The sequence below is a fragment of the Zalophus californianus genome, chromosome 15 (genome assembly GCF_009762305.2).
Source record: "Zalophus californianus isolate mZalCal1 chromosome 15, mZalCal1.pri.v2, whole genome shotgun sequence".
In the NCBI taxonomy this organism is placed as follows: Eukaryota; Metazoa; Chordata; class Mammalia; order Carnivora; family Otariidae; genus Zalophus; species Zalophus californianus.
This window is the reverse complement of record NC_045609.1, coordinates 59717511-59739369: the sequence shown is the minus strand read 5'-3', so window position 1 is coordinate 59739369 and position 21859 is coordinate 59717511. Positions and strand designations below refer to the sequence as shown.

At 40.5% G+C, this 21859-nt stretch overlaps 1 pseudogene; it reads left to right on the top strand.

Annotated features, from left to right (window-relative positions):
- The first annotated feature begins 3651 nt into the window (after window positions 1-3651).
- Window positions 3652-6677, top strand: LOC113920269 (annotated as a pseudogene).
- Window positions 6678-21859: the final 15182 nt, after the last annotated feature.

The following is a 21859-nucleotide window of genomic DNA, read 5'->3' as shown; positions in this document are numbered from 1 at the left end:
AGGTCGCGGTCCTTAATTAAAAAAAAAAAAAAAAAAAAATCACTAGGGCTGCAGTTGCCACTTTGTCCTGCAGAGTGCACCACTTCCTTATGTTTTTAGGTGAGGAAGTTTCTTTTCCTTACCTACGGGTTAATCTCGGTAAACATCCCATAGAAGGTATGCGGTGGAACATTCTTCCCAGATCAGAAATCCAAAACCTCCACACTGTGAAACTAGAATGAACTGGGGAGAGACTCTGCCCTAGGCATGCACAAGCCTTCTGCTAAGGTTCAAAGTCAGTCTAATCCCCAAATCAATGTGTGACTTTACAAGAACATGTCTGTGCGGCACAGTACCCACTGTAAGATATGTCTTGTAGTTATATTTTTATACGGGACACATAAGTCAGGCGGTGGTTAATAGATCGAGGCTTTTGTCTGGTGACATTTCCACCCAATGACATATGGGTTTATATTGGTGGAACGGGTTGGATCACTAATCATGAATCTTTTGATTGATTTCCACCAGGCTAAGTCTCTCTCTCTCTCTCTCTTTCACACACACACACACACACACACACACACACACACACACACACACACAGGTTTCTGATACTTGTACCTGGACATGTTTTTCCATGGCCTCATCATGTTTAGTGACATCCAGCTAAATTACTACAGTTAGAAAGGAGATGTGTGCAAGTTTGTATAAATCCACCAGTCTACTTGGTTGCCTTCTCTGCTTGTTTTCTAATAGCTGCACATCTCCAAAGTTCAGAAGTAGCATGAGAAGGCCTCACACCTCTGCAGATTTGCATAAGATTTCCTGGCAGATGGTGGCATGACTTTGTTTTTCTATGTCTGAGTCTTCAGCTGCTTGGTTTTCTCAACCAAGAGTTTCTAAAGTGATACCGGTAAGCCAGGATGGCATGGCTTAGTGTAATGGTTTTCTCTTGGTTTTGTTTGCTCTGACATGTTTGCTGTCTTCTTACCTTAGACTGTAAGCCTTGGACTGCAGGCTCCAAGCCTAGATCTCTGATATGCCTCGAACTCTCGCTTCACACATTGTTTGTGTATAACACCCAGTGCTCCGTGCAATACATGCCCTCCTTAATACCCATCACCAGGCTACCCCCACCCCCTCTAAAACCCTCAGTTTGTTTCCTAGAGTCCATAGTCTCTCATGGTTTGTCTCCCCCTCTGATTTCCCCCCTTTCCCTTCCTTCTCCTAATGTCCTCCGTGTTATTCCTTATGTTCCAGAAATAAGTGGACCATATGACAATTGATTTTCTCTGCTTGACTTATTTTACTTAGCATAATCTCCAGTCCTATCCATGTAGATACAAAAGTTGGATATTCATCCTTTCTGATGGCTGAGTACTATTCCATTGTATATATGGACCACATCTTCTTCATCCATTCATCTGTTGAAGGGCATCTCAGCTCTTTCCACAGTTTGGCTATTGCACACATTGCTGCTATGAACATTGGGGTGCATATGGCCCTTCTTTTCACTACATCTGTACCTTTGGGGTAAATACCCAGTAGTGCAATTGCTGGGTCATAGGGTAGCTCTACTTTCAACTTTTTGAGGAACCTCCACACCGTCTTCCAAAGTGGCTGTACCAACTTGCATTCCCACCAACAGTGTAAGAGGGTTCCCCTTTCCCCACAACCTCTCCAACATTTGTTGTTTCTTGCCTTGTCAATTTTTGCCATTCTAACTGGTGTAAGGTTGTATCTCAATGTGGTTTTGATTTGAATTTCCCTGATGGCTAATGATGATGAACATTTTTTCATGTGTCTGTTGGCCATTTGTAAGTCTTCTTTGGAGAAATGTCTGTTCATGTCTTCTGCCCATTTTTTGACTTGATTATTTGTTTTTTGGGTGTTGAGTTTGAGAAGTTCTTTATAGATCTTTGATATCAGCCCTCTATCTGTAGTATCATTTGCATATATCTTCTCCCATTCTGTGAGTTGCCTGTTTGTTTTGTTGACTGTTTCCTTTGCTGTGCAGAAACTTTTTATCTTGATGAAGTCCCAAAAGTTCATTTTCGCTTTTGTTTCCTTTGTCTTTGGAGACGTGTCTTGAAAGAAGTTGCTGTGGCCAATGTCAAAGAGGTTACTGCCTATGTTCTCTTCTAGGACTTTGATGGATTCCTGTCTCACATTGAGGTCTTTCATCCATTTAGAGTTCATCTTTGTGTATGGTATAAGCGAATGGTCGAGTTTCATTCTTCTGTATATAGCTGTCCAATTTTCCCAGCACCATTTATTGAAGAGATTGTCTTTTTTCCATTGGATATTTTCTCCTGCTTTGTCGAAGATTAGTTGACCATGAGTTGAGGGTCCATGTCAGAACCTATGGGTACTGCAAAGGCAGTCCTAAGGGGGAAACACATAGCCATTCAAGCCTCACTCAAAAAAACCCAGAAAAATCCCGAATTCACCAACTAAATTTACACCTTAAAGAACTGGAGAAAAATCAACAAATGAAGCCTAAGCCATGCACAAAAAGAGAAATAATTAAGATTAGAGCAGAGATCAATGAATTAGAAACCAGAAATACAGTAGAGCAGATCAACGAAACTAGAAGCTGCTTCTTAATTAGAGAATTAATAAGATCAATAAACCACTGGCCAGACTTATCCAAAAGAAAAGAGAAAGGACTCAAGTTAATAAAATCATGAATGAAAGGAGAGAGATCACGACTAACACCAAGGAAATAGAAACCATTATCAGAAATTATTATCAACAACTATATGCCAATAAATTAAGCAACCTGGAAGAAATGGATGCCTTCCTGAAAACCTATAAACTACCAAGACTGAAACAGGAAGAAATTGACGACCCGAATAGACTAATAACCAGTAACAAGATTGAAGCAGTGATCAAAACCCTCCCAAAAAACAGGAGTCCAGGACCTGATGGATTCCCTGGGAAATTCTTCCAAATATTCAAAGAAGAAATAATACCTATTCTCCTGAAGCTGTTTAAAAAAATAGAAACAGGGAGCCTGGGTGGCTCAGTTGGTTAAGCGACTGCCTTCGGCTCAGGTCATGATCATCCTGGAGTCCCGGGATCGAGTCCTGCATCGGGTTCCCTGCTCAGCAGGGAGTCTGCTTCTCCCTCTGACCCTCTTCCCTCTCGTGCTCTCTATCTCTCATTCTCTCTCTCTCAAATAAATGAATAAAATCCTTAAAAAATAAATAAATAAATAAATAGAAACAGAAGGGAAATTTCCAGACTCATTCTATGACACCAGCATTACCTTGATCTGAAAAGTAATGTTACTAAAAGACGGGCTTGACCGGGGTGCCTGGGTGGCTCAGCTGGTTAAGTGTCTGCCTTAGGCTCAAGTCATGATCCCAAGGTCCTGGGATCAAGCCCCGAGTCAGGCTCCCTGCTCAGTGGAGAGCCTGCTTCTCCCTCTCCCTTTGCCCCTCCCCCCATTCATTTTCTCTCTCTCTCTATCTCAAATAAATAAATAAAATCTTTAAAAAATAAAATAAAATAATAAAAAAAGAGAAAAAAAAGACTGGCTTAACTGACTAGTGAAAGGAAGTAGTTGAGAAAAGAAAAATGGAACAGAAAGAGGAAATTAGAGTATAGTTTTTGGTTTTTTTTTTTTGAAAAGTGTAAGTGCAATTGTGGATGATAATAATTGCCGAGATGTTCATGGTCAGTATAAGGAGACATAAGATTTCCTCACTGATTGAAGACCACACGGAACAGTACAAAGGATAGCCTATAAAAGAAAGTTGTAATTTCCGGAAAGAGTTCAGATTGATAAATGAGTCTGCAGATTTAATAGGCCACACTTAAAATTCTCCCTGAATGTTACAATTAAATACTGAATACCAAAATAATTTTAAAATCTTGCTTTATTATTCTGTAAAGCTGAGCCAGGTTAGGGGCGCCTGGATGGCTCAGTTGGTTAAGCAGCCGACTCTTGATTTCCACTCAGGTCATGATCTCGGTGGAGAGTCTGCTTGTCCCTCTGCCCCTCCCCCAGCTTGTGCTCTCTCTCTTTCCCTCTCTCAAATAAATAAATAAAATCTTAAAAAAAAATGTTGAGCCAGGTTAGTGTCCACTAAGATTTCAAAGAATTCTGCTTTAGGTTTAGCTTTTTAAATATAGTAAATAAAAGAGAAATAACCTTGGGGTGCCTGATTGGCTCAGTCAGTAGAGCAAGCAACTCTGGATCTTGGGGTCTCAAAGCTTACTTAAAAAAAGAAAAACACACAAGCTCAAAAGACAAGTAGTCTTGCTGACACTCTCACCAGTGAGTTAGATTTTCCAGAGATCCTTATTTAGCATAAAAACTTATAGATATTTGGAATTTAGAAAGAATTAAGATTTATTGAAATATAAGCATAGTTGGAAAATAGTTGCTTTATTTCTTTTTTTTCCTTGCATTTTATTTGAACATTTACCTTGGAGTACATCTGGAGTGTTCTAAAGCAAAACTCAGAATTTTATCATTTCACTCATATCTATTTCTTGAAGTGATTATTCTGGTAGCTTTTTATATTGTTTGAAGGAGGAATAATCCATTGATTTAATGGTATAAATGCGAAATGACTGAGATCTGGATCAGTGATTTGGTCATGGTTGTAAAGAAGAATACATAAGTCTAAAAACAGTAAAATCTTGGAATAAAGCATACTGGTTAATTAGGTTTCTGATTAACTATGGGTTAACAAGAAGACGCTTTGTTTGAAATACCCCTAAATTGCCTTGGGGCATTTTCTTGCTTTAATAAGTAGTCTAATGAACATAATTAAATCTTCTCTTACTGATTCAGCATCCTGCAGTACCTCAGGATCATTACTCTGAACATAATACATAATTCTATACTGTACTGTAGCTACAGAAGGAATAAAAATTTAAGATGACTCCTGGATATTGCTATACTTTAAAAAAAATAAATCTCTATGATCTGTGCAAATCACTGTATGTCCATTTACCTTAAGCAAGTAAGTAAATGCATGTTACCTGTTATGGAATAATAGACTATTCAATCCAAAAGAGACTTTTGAGATTATGAAATTCGATGCCATTATTTAAGAAACTAGAAAGCTAAGACCCAGAAAATAACAGAGGATTAGTACAGTTAGACTACAATCAATGTCTTCTGATTGCAAATCCGTGACCCTTTGATTCCACCATGCTGCAACTTTCAAATGATTTGGGATTCCTGTCACTTGTCTCCCTTGCCCCTAACAGTGCAGAGTCCATTCTCAAAATTGGTTATTTAGGAGTTTTGGTTAAATGAATGCAAGCTCCAATAAATTGGTAACTCCTTAGGGGCAGGGAATTTTGTCTGTTTTGTTCACTTATGTGTTCTCAACACCTTGAACAGTACCTGCCCCTTAGAAGGCCTTCGGTAAATGTTTGTTGAATGAAAGAATGAAATGAAATTGCAAAATTTATTCTTCACAAGATAACTTGATTTTTGAGGTCTATGTTCATCTACTCAGCATTCACTAAGACTGATGGTGGAAAGATTACAGATTAATTACTGAGTTCATAATGAGAAAATGAAAGGAAGGGACACCCGGGTGGCTCAGTCAGTTAAGTGTCTGCCTTCGGCTCATGTCATGATCCCAGGGTCCTGGGATCAAGCCCCGCATCGGGCTCCCTGCTTTGCAGGGAGTCTGCCTCTCTCTCTACCCCTGCCCCCTGCTCGTGATCTCTCTCTCTCTTTCTCTCAAATAAATAAATAAAATCTTAAAAGAAAATGAAAGGAAAAGGATAAATATTGTTAAATTGTCATGGTATGACATCATAAACTTTTGTCTCACTTTGACTGTATCTCAGTTTTCAGCACCAAGTGTTTGAAGTAAGGAGCCAGATGTTAAATTGTAAAAACACTTTTCAGAGAGTCAAATTAGTTAACAAAGTAGAAGACATCACAACTCAGCTTTGCAAAGCTGTTTGTTAAATATGAGTTCTACGTGATGGACTCTGAAATACAAACTGAGGGTTCTGGAGGGGAGGGGAGAGGGGGGATGGGTGAGCCTGGTGATGGGTATTAGAGAGGGCACGTATCAAATGGAGCACTGGGTGTTATATGCAAACAATGAATCATGGAACACTACATCAAAAACTAATGATGTAATGTATGGTGATTAACATAACAATAAAAATTAAAAAAATATGAGTTCTACGTAATGATTAAACATGTCTCTCAAGGCAAACAAAGCCATCAAAACTAGGGAGAAGAGTCGTTTACCTCTGGCATCTTAGAGAGGCCATGGGGGTAGCAGCAACTCTCTCAGCCTCACCATAGAGCCCAAGGATGACAAGAAGAAGAGAGATGCCGAAAAGTCAGCCAAGAAAGACAAAGACCTACTGACCAAATCTGGGGGTAAGGCCAAAAAGAAGTGGTCCAAAGGCAAAGTTCGAGACAAGCTCAATAACAGTCTTGTTTGACAAAGCGACATATGACAAACTCTGTAAGGAAGTTCCCAACTATGAGCTTATAACCCTGGCTGTTGTCTCAGAGACAGGAGATTCGTGGTCCCCTAGCCAGGGCAGCCCTTCAGAAGCTCTTTAGTGAAGGACTTATTAAACTGGTTTCAAAGCACAGAGCTCAAGTCATTTATGCCAGAAACACACAGGCTGGAGATATCCTAGCTGCTGGTGAAGAGGCACGAACAGATCCCATGCCAACTGCACATTTTGAAAAATAAAACTTTGTTAATTTTTTTTAAAAAAGGAACTAGGGAAAAGAGAATATTTTTGGACACCAAACCCTGTGCTTATTAACACATATGCCCTTTGACTCTCAAAATTGGTGGGTATGCTTAAGTCTTCTGATAAGTGCGTCAGTATTAAGAAATACCTCAGAAACAAACCCCAGAATGAATGAATTGCAAAAGTCCTCTACTTAAGGACTGGTTTAAAATTTAACAGTGTAAACATGGAAGGTTATATGAATACATAGGTGTATTTAGACTTGGAGTCATGGTTTCAATAATAAAAATCAGAAGATGTACTTAGCTGCAAAAGTAGATCCAGGTGTTATCACCTTTATTTTTTATTTTGTTTTTTTTAAAGATTTTATTTATTTATTTGACAGAGAGATAGAGAGCACAAGTAGGCAGAGTGGCAGGCAGAGGGAGAGGGAGAAGCAGGCTCTCTGCTGAGCAGGGAGCCAGACATGGGGCTCGATCCCAGGACCCTGGGATCATGACCTGAGCCAAAGGCAGCCGCTTAACCGACTGAGCCACCCAGGCGCCCCTGTTATCACCTTTATATGCCAGAAAATGTTTTAGGTCACTAGAAATCTTCAAATTTCTTTTTTCTTGACTGTATCTCAGTTTTAAGCACCAAGTGTTTGGCTGAAACTGAAGGTGAGGATCAATTCTAATTCAAGTTGTAGCTGCAGCCCTTGGCACAATGGTGAAAAACAAAAGAAACTTAAGTCTTTGTTGAATGAATGAATTTTAGGGACAGACTTAAGGGCCCTTTTCTAAATTGTAATGAGAGATGGAAACAATACTAGAAAGGAGCTTATGGTATCCAAGAACACTTAACTGGAGAAAAAGAGATGGGTAAAGATGAAAGGAAATGAAGACTTGTCTTTTTGGAGTTCCCATCTTGGGTATTTTGGAGTTTGCTTCTAAGCCCCTTAATCCTCATTATCAAGAGTAGGCCCTGGGGAGAAATACACACAAAAACAGGTTTGCCATTACCAAAGTACATTGAAAGGACAGGTTTCCTCCTTCTTTATTCCCAATTTTGCCTAATTTCTGAATTAGCATGCCTATTAATAAGACTCTTACATGTGCCATGGAGATGCTGCTTTTGTAGAAATTTGACTTCCTGAACTTTCTGCACTCAGATTTCTCGTTTTTTTTTTTAAAGATGTATTTATTTTAGAGAAAGTGAGAGAGAGAGTGTGTGTGAGTGCATGTGTGAGAGAGAGGAGGGACGGGGGCCTGGGGTAAGGGGGTACAGAGGGAGAGGGAGAGAGAGAGAATGTCAAGCAGACTCCACACTGAGCGCAGAGCCCAACACCAGCAGATCCCATGACCCTGAGATCATGACCAGAGTTGAAATCAAGAGTTGGCTGCTTAACTGACTGAGCCACCCAGGGGCCCCTTTGCACTCAATTTCTATTCAAATCAACTTCAACCTCTCCTGAACAAGAAGTTCTAGGAGAGACTACAAGGTGAAAATGATTGGCATTGAGAACGCAGGGAAGAGAAGACTCTTCCCGACCCCTTAAGCTAGGAAGATAAGGCCTTTAGGAAGCAGAAAACTGAGACCTGGCTAGCCAGGCCGAGTAGGTGAGTGTACAGCCTCCTAACTGAGGTGCTGCGAGGATCCAAGGTCACTGGGGTATCCACCAAGGTAGGGCTGTGATGAGGGTCTGGTTTTCTGTACTTAAGGATTAGAAAGGCATTTTTCATGCCAACTTTCCCTGACCTTATAATCCTAGAAGTTTCCAAATCAGAGACAGAATCTGTAGTTTATCTTTCCATTTTTCTAGTTAGCAATTGGACTGAATGTGTAACCCTCCAGTAATAAATGGCACTTTAGGGCACCTGGGTGGCTCAGTTGGTTAAGTGACTGCCTTCGGCTCAGGTCATGATCATCCTGGAGTCCCGGGATCGAGTCCCACATCGGGCTCCCTGCTCAGCAGGGAGTCTGCTTCTCCCTCTGACCCGCTTCCCTCTCGTGCTCTCTATCTCTCATTCTCTCTCTCTCTCACATAAATAAAATCTTTAAAAAAAATGGCACTTTAGGTTAATGTTTAATTTATAAATCTTTAGAGAATGAAGTATTACCCTGTATTTTTATCACTAATTTTGTTTTAAGCATTTCACACAAATGGTTTTATTAGTTCTGTTAACATCCCTATAACTAGATAAGGGCAAGAATGATGATACACGACAAATCCAATCCCTGAACCACAAGTTAGCTAAACATTAACCGCAGTTTCTAAGCTAAGAGCGGTTTTGTTGTTGCTGTCTCTTCAGTGTTTTTTGCTCTCCACTGGATAGCTTCTTTGCAGGGAAGATGTTGAAAAGCTTGGAGACATGTCCTAAAGTTTCTCAACAGAACTTTATCTTCTTGCTATTTGAGTGAGGGCCTTAGCGAAATCTGTCTGTGAGAGGTGGAGTTCCATCGGCTAAGCCCTGTCAGTAAATCCTTTGACATTCTTTGAAGGTGAGGATTAGGGCTGACCCAAGGCAAAATGATGAAATAATTTGTTATCTGTTATCTGTCCTGTTCTCCTCCTACTTACAGGCACTCACCCTGGAGACCTCCTTGTTCCCCTGAACCTCCATGGGTTTGCCTCATCAAGGACTCAGGTTCCATGCTCTCTTTTTTCAAAAATTCGGGTCCTTCGTTTCATCCTCGCTGGAGCATAATTGTTTTCAAAGTTGACAACTAACCAGATAAATGAATTAGAGGTTGCAATAGCTAAATTCATTTTCTCACCCATTTCCACCTTAAATCACTCTGGCTTTTGCCCACCTCCTATATGGAAGCTGGTTATCGAGTACCTCCTGTGTTTGCGTTCTCAAAGGCATTAGACACCCTTGACTCCTTCTTTCTTAAATATTCTTCCCTTAAATTTCAGACTCCGTTTTCTCCTGGGTTTCCTCCTACCTCCGGCCACCCCTCAATCTCCTTTGTTGGTTGCTCCTCCTCTGCACAGTCCTTAAATGTTACTTCTTCAGAGTGCTCTCCTATGGTCTCTTTTTTTTATTCCAAACTTGCTAATTAGGCTATCTCATATACTCCCTGGCTTTGACTGCTTTCCCTACACTCATGACTCCCATATCTGTCCAGCCCATCTCTCTCTCCTGAGGTTTAGACTCCTATTTCCAATTGCTCACAGGACATTTCCCCTTGGATATTTCACAGGTAGCTGAAACTCTGCAGGGCCAAAACTCATTCTCTGAACTTCTCCTTCCTCCTCCATGTCCCTCACTCAGTGAATGATACCACCAGAAACCCATCTGCTTATAACTAAAAATACAGTTTAACCAATAAATAGCTTTTAAACACAGTTATGTGCCACATATTATGCAAAGCATGGACACAAGGGAATAAGGTGTTCAATATGATTGGTCCCTGTCCTTGGGTTGCTTATAATCCAGTGAGGAAGGCAGACATTAAATAAATAATTGCATAAATAACCAATTTGTCATAAATTAAATCATTATAAACACTACTATGGAAAAGACAAAGAATCATCTTTGACTCTTCCTCCTTCATACATTGTATCACCCATCAATTCTCTCTCTCCTACCAATTCTAACTACTAACTACTAACTAAATTTCTCTTCAGTTTGTCCCCTTCTCTCCGTGCCACCACCACTAATACCTCTTGCTTAGACTACTCAAATAGCTTCCAGACAGGTTCCCTGTGTCTATCCTTAGGCCTGAAGTCCATTCCCTACACTATATCCATAGTGGTCTTTCAAACTTGCAAATCTGCCTGTCATTTCCCTGTTTAAAAACCTTCAATGGGGGGCACCTGGGTGGCTCAGTCGGTGAAGCATCGGGTCATGATCTCAAGGTCCTGGGGTGGAGCCCCACGTCAGGCTCCCCGCTCAGCGGGGGGTCTGCTTCTCCCCCTGCCCCTGCTCCTCCTCCCACCTGTGCACTCTGTCTCTCAAATAAATAAATAAAATCTTAGAAAAAAAATAAACTTTAAACAAAACAAAATAAAATACAATAAAAGCCTTCAATGGGATGAAGTCTATACATCTTACCATGGCCCTCTATGCCTGGTCCTTCCTTCCCTGCTTATAAATTTATCTTATCTCTGGCCACCCTTCCTCCTTGCTCTCCACTCTACTTTCTGAGCACTAACACATTTCCTTCCGTCAGCATAGAGCACTCCGCTGCCCCTTCCCCCACTAACGTTTCATTTAACTAGTTCCTATTTTCTTCAAGTTGTCAGAAAGTTTATCCAGGTCAGCTCTTCACATTGTGCCGACTCCAAGCTCTCTGCGGCTTCTGTTTCTGTGACATTCATCATATTTGCACTGTGATGTTCCATGAGGGCAGGGACAATATCTGTCTCATTTATTGCCAAATCCATATCGGTACCTGGCCCAAGAGATATATTCAGTAGTATTTGTTGAGCTGCACTTGTTTATATAAACCACAAATAGGCGCACCTGGGTGGCTCAGTCATTGAGCGACTGCCTTCCGCTCAGGTCGTGGTCCCGGGGTCCTGGGATCGAGCCCCGCGTCGGGCTCCCTGCTCCGCGGGAAGCCTGCTTCTCCCTCTCCCACTCCCCCTGCTTGTGTTCCCTCTCTCGCTGTGTCTCTCTCTGTTACATAAATAAAATCTTTAGGAAAGAAAAAACAAAACCACAAATAGAGGATGTGTGAAGGACTCTCCCTTTAAAGCCTACTGTCTTTCAGGCAATAAAGGTCATTTAAATAAAGACTTCCTGAAGGCTATATCCCGGTCTTTTTTTTTTTTAACTTCCCAAACTGTGTGACAAAACATGTGAATTTCAGAGTACATAGAAAAGGAGAATGGAGATATGACAGATCAATGGGGAATACTCTTTTCCAGCAGACATTTGGGACCTCGCAGTAACCCTTGAGACACAGTGTATAGGCATTAGCTCTACCTACACTTTCTAAACAAAGGCAGGAGCTAGCCAGGTGAAATCATAGAGATGAGATGGTGATACACTTGGCCCCATAAATGTTTGATCCTAGCTCAGCAAATCATTTGCCATATGACCTAGAAATATCTATCTCTTTCTCAGTTTTTCCACTTAAAGAAATATATATCACAGTATGACCTAGAACCCTAGCATTTCTTGCCCAAATAGCCCCAAGCCCACTTCCAGAGCCTGCCTGGGCCTCTTGCCTGTGTCTTACCTCTAAGGGTGGACTGTACACCTGTGCACACATTGCCAGACCTCACGGCTGGCTGGTTAAAGGTTGTGTGACTGGAACCGAATCGTGTGAGTGACAGGGTTCACCTGAAGGAGCATAAGGGCCCTCCCAGTGTGGGACAGGGATGGGTAGGTTAGGGAGAGAAAGGTGCCAGAGGCTGGGGGCTGGGGGCCAGCCCTTCCCATACCATCGCACCCAAATCTAGCCTTCTAGAGCATGAAGGCATGTGTCAAGGTAAAAGGAAAGAGTATCTCTTTATCCTATTTTATTTAAGTTTGCTAGCTTGACTTATACATTTTAACTATTGAAATACAGTATGTGGACCCTTGTTTGTTGTCTCAGAGGTAGTTCTGCAAATGTTAGAGGCAAACCTGTTGAAAATCCTCCTGGTAACCTTTGTTTCTACCTAGTCATTAAAAAAAAAAAAAGAAAAGAAAAGAAGGAAAGAAAGAAAAGAAAATAGGAAAGTGTGATTTAAAATCCCTCTGAACCTGTCTTGTGCCCTTCATCACAATATTCTAAACTGCTTACAAACATTTCATAAGCCAAGTTGGCAGAGGAATCATTCAGCCATGGGAAAAACCAGTACATGTCAAGCAGTCACTCTAGAGAACAGGGAGGTCAGTGACTGGAGGTGGCAAGGCCCGGTTAGACGAGCCACAGCTCCCTCTGATATTTTCGGAGGAGCATGTCTCTGTCTCAACTTTATTCAGATTGAACGTCACTGCTCTTGCTGTATGTGACCTTCCAAATGATTTACCTGATTCGACAAAAACAAAGCTATTGTGTCCACCTTAGTGCAGGCTCCTATTTTCAAACTGGCCCAAGTTTATATTTTTGTAGAAAGTTTATGTTCGAAATTGCTCTGGTTCTCTCTCTCCTTTCCTTCCTTCTTTTCTTCTGTCCTTTCTTTTTTCTCTCCTAACACTATGACACATTTAAAGTGGTCAGTCATTGTTCCTGTCTGTGCATCCCATTCGACCCCGAGCTGTGTGAAAGCAGGAACCATACTCTCCGTGCGGGGCACCCAGTGCCTGCCATTAGAACAGGCATCAGTGAGGAATGACATTTTTTAATTTAAAAGAAAGAGGAAGGGATTTGTGTGTGTGTGTGTGTGTGTGTGTGTGTGTGTGTGTGTATGTGTCCTGGAAACTATATAAGCTTTTTTTTGTAGGGAAGAAAGCAGACCAACTTATCAACCAGAGTCTAAGACTTTTGACTTTTCATCTCATTTCTAAGTGGATCCCATCATGTGCTCTTAAGCAAATTCTATAGCTTTTCATGCATCTTTTGCTTAATCTCTAGCTACACAGAGCCAATACCTCTCTCCTACTGCCCAGGAGGAAGTGGCTATCTGCATCGACTGAATAAGGAAAGAAAAGTACAAAATGTCATGTGAATATGTTTTATTCATGAGCAACAGTATGAAAGCAGAATACAGTGAAGAAAGAACTCTTGGTCACAGAGGTTATTTTTTTCCAGCCACACCCACATACTGACAACAATCTTGGCCAGTTGTGTTTTCTCTGATTACAAAGAGGTAACAGACAAAAAACTCTGGTTCACCAGAGTCCCATGTCACATGAAAGGACATTTTTGGAGGCAAGACTCATGGGTTCCAAGAAGGAGGGGTAATCACAAGGACAAAGGTCCCGTCCAATTCTAAGATTCTAGAATTTTAATTTTGTTGGAAGTTTGGGAGCAGGGATGCTTAGCTGAACCAGAGAAGCATTCCACTTTTCTATGTTAGTGTCAAAATTCTGGCATAGCTCAGTCTGTCTGAGGTTGAATTTGACACTTTATCTTAATCTGGGCTTAAGTCAGTTGTAGCCTCACAGGATTACAAATACAGGAATTTAAAAATTTATTGGCTTTGCAGGGTGAATACAAAAGATAAGAAGGTATACCTTTTACTGGCATCAAAAAAAAAAAAAAAAAGGCCTGACCAATTCCTTTTTCTTTTATTGAATCACTCATTTAATTACCAGGCTGGGGAGAAAGAAGTATAGATTTCTAAACCCAGAGATAATTGAAAGTAAACCCTTCAGTGTTATACTAAGAACAGGGATATGAGGGGCCGGTGTCTATTTCTTCCAGACAGCGGGTGGAGTGCGATGAATATACTGAACACGGACAGATAAGAGTATGCTCACAAAATGGAAAGGAAGAGGAACGGACAGAAAGCAGAGGCAGCCCCCATTCATTCCTGCCAAGCAGTCACTCTACCCTTGGCCGGCACCACTCTATCACCACTGAATCTTGGAGCCTGTACCCCAATGGAGAGACTCATCATCCTCTTTACCCCACACTACATCCTTATAAGGTCCCTTATTGAATAATTATGAAGAGGTTCACTTTCTTCCTACAAGCCTAGTAACTGACAGAAGTGTTGTATCATCCTGAAGTTTGGAAACGTTCATAGATGGTGTATAGTGGTCCTCCACCACCAGAGTGAAACCAGGGGATTCCTGTGTGTTTCCTCCTGATTCTTGTGGTAACTAAATCATTTCAAGAATAGCCTTTTCTGTAAAATGTTTCAAGAAAATAAAAAGTATTGTGATTATTATTGAAAATGTCTTCATGAAAAGAATCCTTCTTCCCCCCTAGAATCTCCTGTCTTGGTCCTAAGACAAGATGCAAAAGGCATTTTCCTCATGAAGGAAATCTAAAGATTCTCACTATGATATGCAAGTACTTGCCTCTTATCTTCCTAAATGAAAGATTTCCCATTGCAATTCTTTGTAAGGGTCAACCTGTTAGTAGATTTTTATTCCAAGCCTGGTTTCCACAGATACGTCCAAGTGATAAGCATGGCTCAGGTGGCAAAGAGAGTCTAAGAGACATCTTTGATGTTTGCTCTCTGGTGTCTCTCTGCCAACCTAAAACCCCAGGTTGCAGGTTAGTTTTTGTTTTTGTTATTGTTGTTGTTTTTAATTTTCATTATGGTTAATTAACGTACAGTGTTGTATTAGTTTCAGGTGTACAAAATAGTGATTCAACAATTCTGTACATTACTCTGCAGGTTGGTTTTTAACATAGAGGAGTTATAAGCCAGTATAATTTTTCACCTATCCACAAATATTTTATCCTATGTTTTCATAGCTTTCTGGTTTCATCTATATAGATAGTATCATTAAGTAGACATGTATAAAAAGCTATGGGAAAAAAAAACTATTTTGTACAGGTCTGTTAGATTATAGTCAGTGTATATTTCTCACAAAATCCTGGGGCACAATCAAATTCCCTATTTCCATATGGAATGGAAGAACAGTTTGGAAAAGAAAGAGGAAGACTCTTAATACAGAGAGTATAAAAGCCAATAGCTTCCAAGTCCTGAATTGCTTCTGACCTCTTTTCCCTTGCTATACCAAAGAGATATGCAAATATTTTTCATTCTGCTGATGGGTACAGTGTTAATGAATTAGTGTTGGCAAGATCTTTTGAAAGGAGAATGTAGAGTTTATTAAGGAAGCAAGAAACAGAAAACTAGAAAAAGCCCTCTTGGTTGGCCAGATTTTATAATGTTACATAACATGTTTTTTGTACCATGGAATAGGGCAGATGACCTTAAAAAGAATTTGTTTGTTTGGTTGTTTTGAAGTCTTCCTGTTACTTTGACAATAGCAAAAAGCAGTCTGATTTAGCAATTACTTAAAATGTTTAAAGGGTCAAGTGTCTGAGAGAATGGGAGCCAAATGGTGTAGCCCCTACTCCTTTGTTTCAATCCTTCACTCAGCAGGCATTTACTGAATACTGTGTGTGTCAGCAATATTCTAGGCTGTATGGGAGATACCTAGATGCCTAAGAGGTCGATACCTTCCACTAATGAGTTTATCATTTAGCAGAGGAGGTAATATACATATACGATTATCTATACTACAAGACAATGTAATGTTTGGGATGTTTTGTAGGAAGCTGGCCTTTGAGCTGGCCATGTACAAGATGAGATTTTTTAGGCAGAGGTAGGCCTTGGTAAAAATGTGGCCAAACTATCTCCTCTGCGAAGTTTTCTCTGTCCCTCTTCCCTCCCCTGCCCCAAACAAAGGTAGATTTGTGTGCTCATTCTGCCTTACTGCATACTGTAATTTGTACCGACTTTCATTGTGACAATTATATTCTAATTGTTGTTTACAAGTCTGTCTCTCCAGGAAACAATAAAGTCCTTTAGAGCAGGAGCCATGTCTTTTCAAAATGACAGGAAAAGAGATCAGGATTATTCTCAGCCCCACTAACCTCACCCCATGTGCTCTTAGTAGCTTTTATGCTTTTTTTTTTAAAGGTTTTATTTATTTATTTGACAGAGAGAGACACAGTGAGAGAGGGAACACAAGCAGGGGGAGTGGGAGAGGGAGAAGCAGGCTTCCCGTGAAGCAGGGAGCCTGATGCGGGGCTCCATCCCAGGACCCTGGGATCATGACCTGAGCCGAAGGCAGATGCTTAACGACTGAGCCACCCAGGTGCCCCGATATTTAAGCTTTTGCCAATGAATTTTTCCAAACCATTTAAAAACTTGTATAAAGAACACACAATACTCAACAGATACATCAATGCAACAAATAAAGTATTTACACCATGTATTAAAAGACCATTCATATTTCTTTTCCCATAGCTTTTCTTAGAGAAATGAATTTTCTAAATTTATTACCTACTGTGATAGCTAATTTTGTGTCAACTTGGTTGGGCCACAGGGCACCCAGATATATGGTTCAACATTATCCTGGGTGTCTCTGTGAGGATTTTTTTGAATGAGGTTAACATTTGACTCAGTAGACTGAGTAAAAGAGAATGCCCTCTCCAGTGTGGGTGGGCCTCCATCCAATCTGCTGAAAGCCTGAATAGAATAAAAGGCTGAATAAGAAAGAATTATTTCTCTTTCTGACTGTCTTCAAGCTGGGGCATGGGTCTTCTCCCTTCTTTGGACTCTGACTCAGACTGGAACTCTACCATCAGCTCTCCTAGGTCTCTAGCTTCCTGACTGCAGGTCTTGACTTTTGTAGATCTTGGTTATTCAGTCTCCATAACCATGTAAGCCAATTCCTTATAGTAAATCTATCTATATATTGACAGAGAGAGAGAGAAAGAAGATAAAGATGGATATTCCATTGATTCTTTCTCTGGAGAACCCATACTAAAACACCTACTAAATAAAATGGGATTTTACTTTATTTTCGTAAGCTTAGTTTGCTCACATTTCAAAAACTCTTCAATTTAATATCTGTATTTGATGAATCATAGCACGTTCTGAAATGCAATTCTGGGAGTCTGTCCTAAGAGGCAGTGTGGTGTGCAGAAAGGGCTCGAGCTTGGGAATCAGACTGACATGGGTTGAATTCTGGTTGTACCACGTATTAGCAGTGTGACTTTAGACAAGTTATTTAACCTCCTGAGGTTCATGTTCCTTATTTGAAAATAGGACTTGGGGCACCTAGGTGGTTTAGTCGGTTAAGTGTCCGACTCATGATCTCAGCTCAGCTCTTGATCTCAGGGTCATGAGTTCAAGCCCTACATTGGACTCCATGTTGGTTATAGAGCCTACTTAAAAAACAAAACAAAACAAAACAAAAACAACAACAAGAAGAAGAAAAGAAAGAAAATAGGGCTAGTAACTTATGTCTCATCAGGCTGTTATGAGTATCAGCAGCAGCAGCATAGTGCCAGGCATGTAAATACTCACTTAAAGTTAGTTCCTTATATTGTGACCCTGAACAGAAGAACATTACTTGGCCATCTGATCATGAAACCAGCCTTTAAGAATGTGGGTTGGGGCTTGAGGGTGGGTGAATGGGAATGGTAAAGTCAAACCAGCTTACCTCAATATTCCCCAACTTAAATCTAATCTAATGTCCAAGATAAGCTGAATATTTTCTCCCTGTCAAAAAAGCGTGGGCTCTGTCACTCATTCATCATTAAAAATGTCATTATAATACCTCAATTTTCATTGTACTTTTCCTTTACTAATCTTAGAAGCTCATAGATACTAGCTTCCAGGAAGAGAATGAGGTCCAGCAGTTTATTATTATTCCACATAAAAATGAAGCCACAGAGATTCAGATAGTGTCTTACCTAAAAGAATATGGCAAGTCAGCCCCTAGATTCAAATCTCTCTCCAGGCACTTAGGCAGCCAGCGGCGATGTCAGGTCCTTTGTAACATTATATGCCAGGTGCAGTGAGGGTGCAAAATAAAGAGAAGACATCGGTCTATCTTCAGCCTAAGAATAAAGAGAGGATAAAACTTGTGGAAAATATGTAGAAACACATCCTATTAGGAATATACATATTTATGAATGTAATTCCCTCAAGTCTTTGCTCAAATATACTTTCTCAGTGCCACCTACCTTGATCACTCTAAATTCTGCTGCCTCTCCCCCTGCGCATTACTTTTAATTCTCCACTTCTTGCTCCACTTTTTACCTTACCTATATAATACCTATTATGTAATGTATATATTTAGGTTTAATTTTTATTATCTCTCCCTCCACACACACACTAGAATGTAAACTCCACAAGTGCAAAGATATTCTGTTTTGTTCATTGATGTATCCCAAGTGTTTAAACAGTACCTAATATATATGAGGCACTCAATAAATATATGTGGGATAAATAGGTTCTGAGAAACTACAGCAGAGTTTCAAGACAAGGAAGAAGTTGTGAACACATGCCTTTCCTCCCTCTCCAAACCCTAAGTAAAATAACAGTAAGGGGACTTTTTTTTTTTTAAGGCATAATCCCAGAAAATCAAAAAGAACAGGGAAAAAGGTCTTAGGAAGCTGAAAAACAGATGGGTGAGGGATTAACTGTTTTAGTAGAACCTAGAAAGCTGAAGCTTAAGCAGGCAGTGGGGAAACCTAAGAGGCAAATGATTTACACTGAAGAACCCAAAAGGGTTCAAGATTTGGTGTACCAGCTACTTTTGGAAGTGAGGATGGGGGCGGGGAATGGTGTGAAGGTATGGTTTAGGACAGGTAATTGTTCTGTTGTGAGGAGATTCCTCCCCCCACTCCAGGCAAAACACTGGAGGTTTATTCATTGGTAGGGTTGTATTCAAGCATCTCTTGACTGGAGAACACCAATTCTTCCAAGGGCAGAGTTATTGTATTAGTCCGGATCCAAGCAGGAGACAAAAACTACACAGTGTTATACAAAAAAGTGGGGATTAAGTAGAATATATACTGAAGCATACACTCCTCAGTCTCTTCTCTTCTTTCAGCTTCTAAAATGCTGGCATCCAGGCTGAACTATTCAAGCAGGAGATTGAAAGAAGCTTCTTTGCAGACTCTGACAGCCTACAGAAAAAACTTATGATATAGTATTGGGAATGATGCAAACAAACAGTCTAGTCAGGAACACAAAGATCTGCTTGCATCAGATGTGCCCTATCACATGCTCAGAGCCTCTGATTGGCTTTTTGGTGCCTCACTAGATACATGAATAGACAGCCAAGGATCATCAGTTATCTGTGGAAACAGATTTGCCAAAACAAAAAACAGGAACAAAATATTCGGAGGACAAGAGACTATGTAGTGAGAAGAAAAATATTCCCTCAAACTATCATTAATAATTTCAAAGGGGCTCTTTTCCTCCCTGGCTGCTTGAAGCTTGGCCGCCATCATGAACGACACAGTAACTATCCGGACCAGGAAGTTCATGACTAACCGACTACTTCAGCAGAAACAGATGGTCATTGATGTTCTTCACCCTGGAAAGGCAAGAGTACCTAAGACAGAAATTCGGGAAAAACTAGCCAAAATGTACAAGACCACACCAGATGTCATATTTGTGTTTGGATTCAGAACCCATTTTGGTGGTGGCAATCGGCTTTGGCATGATTTATGATTCCTTGGATTATGCAAAGAAAAATGAACCCAAACACAGACTTGCAAGACATGGCCTGTATGAGAAGAAAAAAACATCAAGAAAACAGCGAAAGGAACGCAAGAACAGAATGAAGAAAGTCAGGGGGACTGCAAAAGCCAATGTTGGTGCTGGCAAAAAGTGAGCTGGAGATTGGACAACAGAAGGAGTAAAGATGCTGCAGTGGCTTTATCTGTGGTGGTTGTGCAGATTTTTCATGAGAGGATCAATAAACTAAGAATGTTAATATGAAAAAAAAATCTCAAAGGAAAAAAAGAAAATATTGCATCCATGGAACAAGACAATATGCAATAAAAAGGAAAATTCCAAAAGAGCTTTTGCCAATTAAAGTATGATAGCAGATCTTAAAAACTCAGTACAAGGTTTGTAAGATGAAATTGAGGAAACCGCCTAGAAAACCAAGCAAAAGAAAAAGATGTGGGAAATAAAAGAGAAAGATTTAAAAAAAAAAAATGGAGGATCAATTCTGGAGATGAGAGAGAGAGAAAATGGGAGGAAATAAAACAATTCTCAGAATGGAAGGACAAGCATTTCTAGATTGAAAGAGTCCACCAAGGCCTTGATACCAAAAGAAAGTGGATCCATACCAAGGCACATCATCATGATATTTTGGAAAATGGAAGACAGAGAATATCTTAAGAACACGCTTTTTCATGAGACTAACAGAGAAGGGGCTTTTCCAAAATAAGAAGAAACCAAGAAAGAGAAACACAAAGGATCCAGGAGCAGGAAATCCAAAATAGGAGAGAAGAAAAGGGACTCTCTAGAATGATGCTGAAGAGAACTGGCCGAATAAGACCTAGTCAGCAGGCTTGGAGAGCAGCCAGTCCAGGCTGGAGCAGGTGAGAAGGTTCCAGGAGAGATCTCTTTAAGAAGATGAGATTGATAGAATGCCCAGTGTAACCAAATGTATTAAGAACAGATAGAGACCACTGATGGGGAATTTAGGTTGAATTAATGATAAGTGCCTAGAAAACTAAAAGAAAAAAGACAATCATTAGGCTCAGAGAAAACAAAAAGTTGCACAGGAGAGAAATCATGGATATATTATGTGGCTCTTGAGTGAACAATATTTACATAGTCATGGTAATATCAACACTGAACATTGATATAACCAAAACGTAAAACACAACTGTACTGGGAGGACAGGAAAAGTGAAACATGCATATGCCCATGTGCACGAATGGGATGTGGCGGGGGGAGAGGCAGTGATGGTGAAGAAGGAGAAAGTCTCGTCTTCCGTGGTGGGAGACAATAAATAATGCATTAAAAAATTTTTAATCCATAAGTAGCCATAGAAGCATGGTAAGGAGTGGTGGATGAGGTGTTGCTATTTTCAAAATAAGCCTTATAAAATGGTTTAAACTATGTGTACATGGGGGCGCCTGGGTGGCTCAGTCGTTAAGCGTCTGCCTTCGGCTCGGGTCATGATCCCAGGGTCCTGGGATTGAGCCCTGCATCAGGCTCCCTGCTTGGCAGGAAGCCTGCTTCTCCCTCTCCCACTCCCCCTGCTTGTGTTCCTGCTCTTGCTATCTCTCTCTGTCAAATAAATAAATAAAATCTTTTTAAAAAGTAAAAATAAAAAATAAACTATGTGTATGTGTAACTTATATATAAAATAAAAGCAAAATGCAAAGAGACTATAAGAGACTTTTCAAGTGAACAGAGCCCATTGGGACATTCCCCAGCCCCCACCGTCAGATCTATGATCCTGACGTTGTCTTATCTCCTATCTCACCAATCGCCCCCCAGTATGGCCACCACCTCCACACCCAAACCAGGGCACCAAGAGAGGAAAGGGAGACACTAGTTGAGTCTGGGATCTGTTCTGTCAGGATCTTGTTGGGAGCCCTGGGTCATTTTTAATCTATTATTAGTGTAGGCAATTAAAGTTACAAACATCAAAACTAGATCGTCTCTCCTCATGGATTTCATTCTCCTTACATTTCACCGAGTGTCTTAATTTCAAAACCCTTTATTCTAAATGCACCTTCTTCTTTCTCTAGGTTCTCCTCCCCTAGAGGCAGGAACGGCCTCAGGGTCCATCTGCTTTTGGCAAGCGCCCACACCTGCCAAGTCTTCAACACTTGGGTAACAGACTGTCACACTCTCACC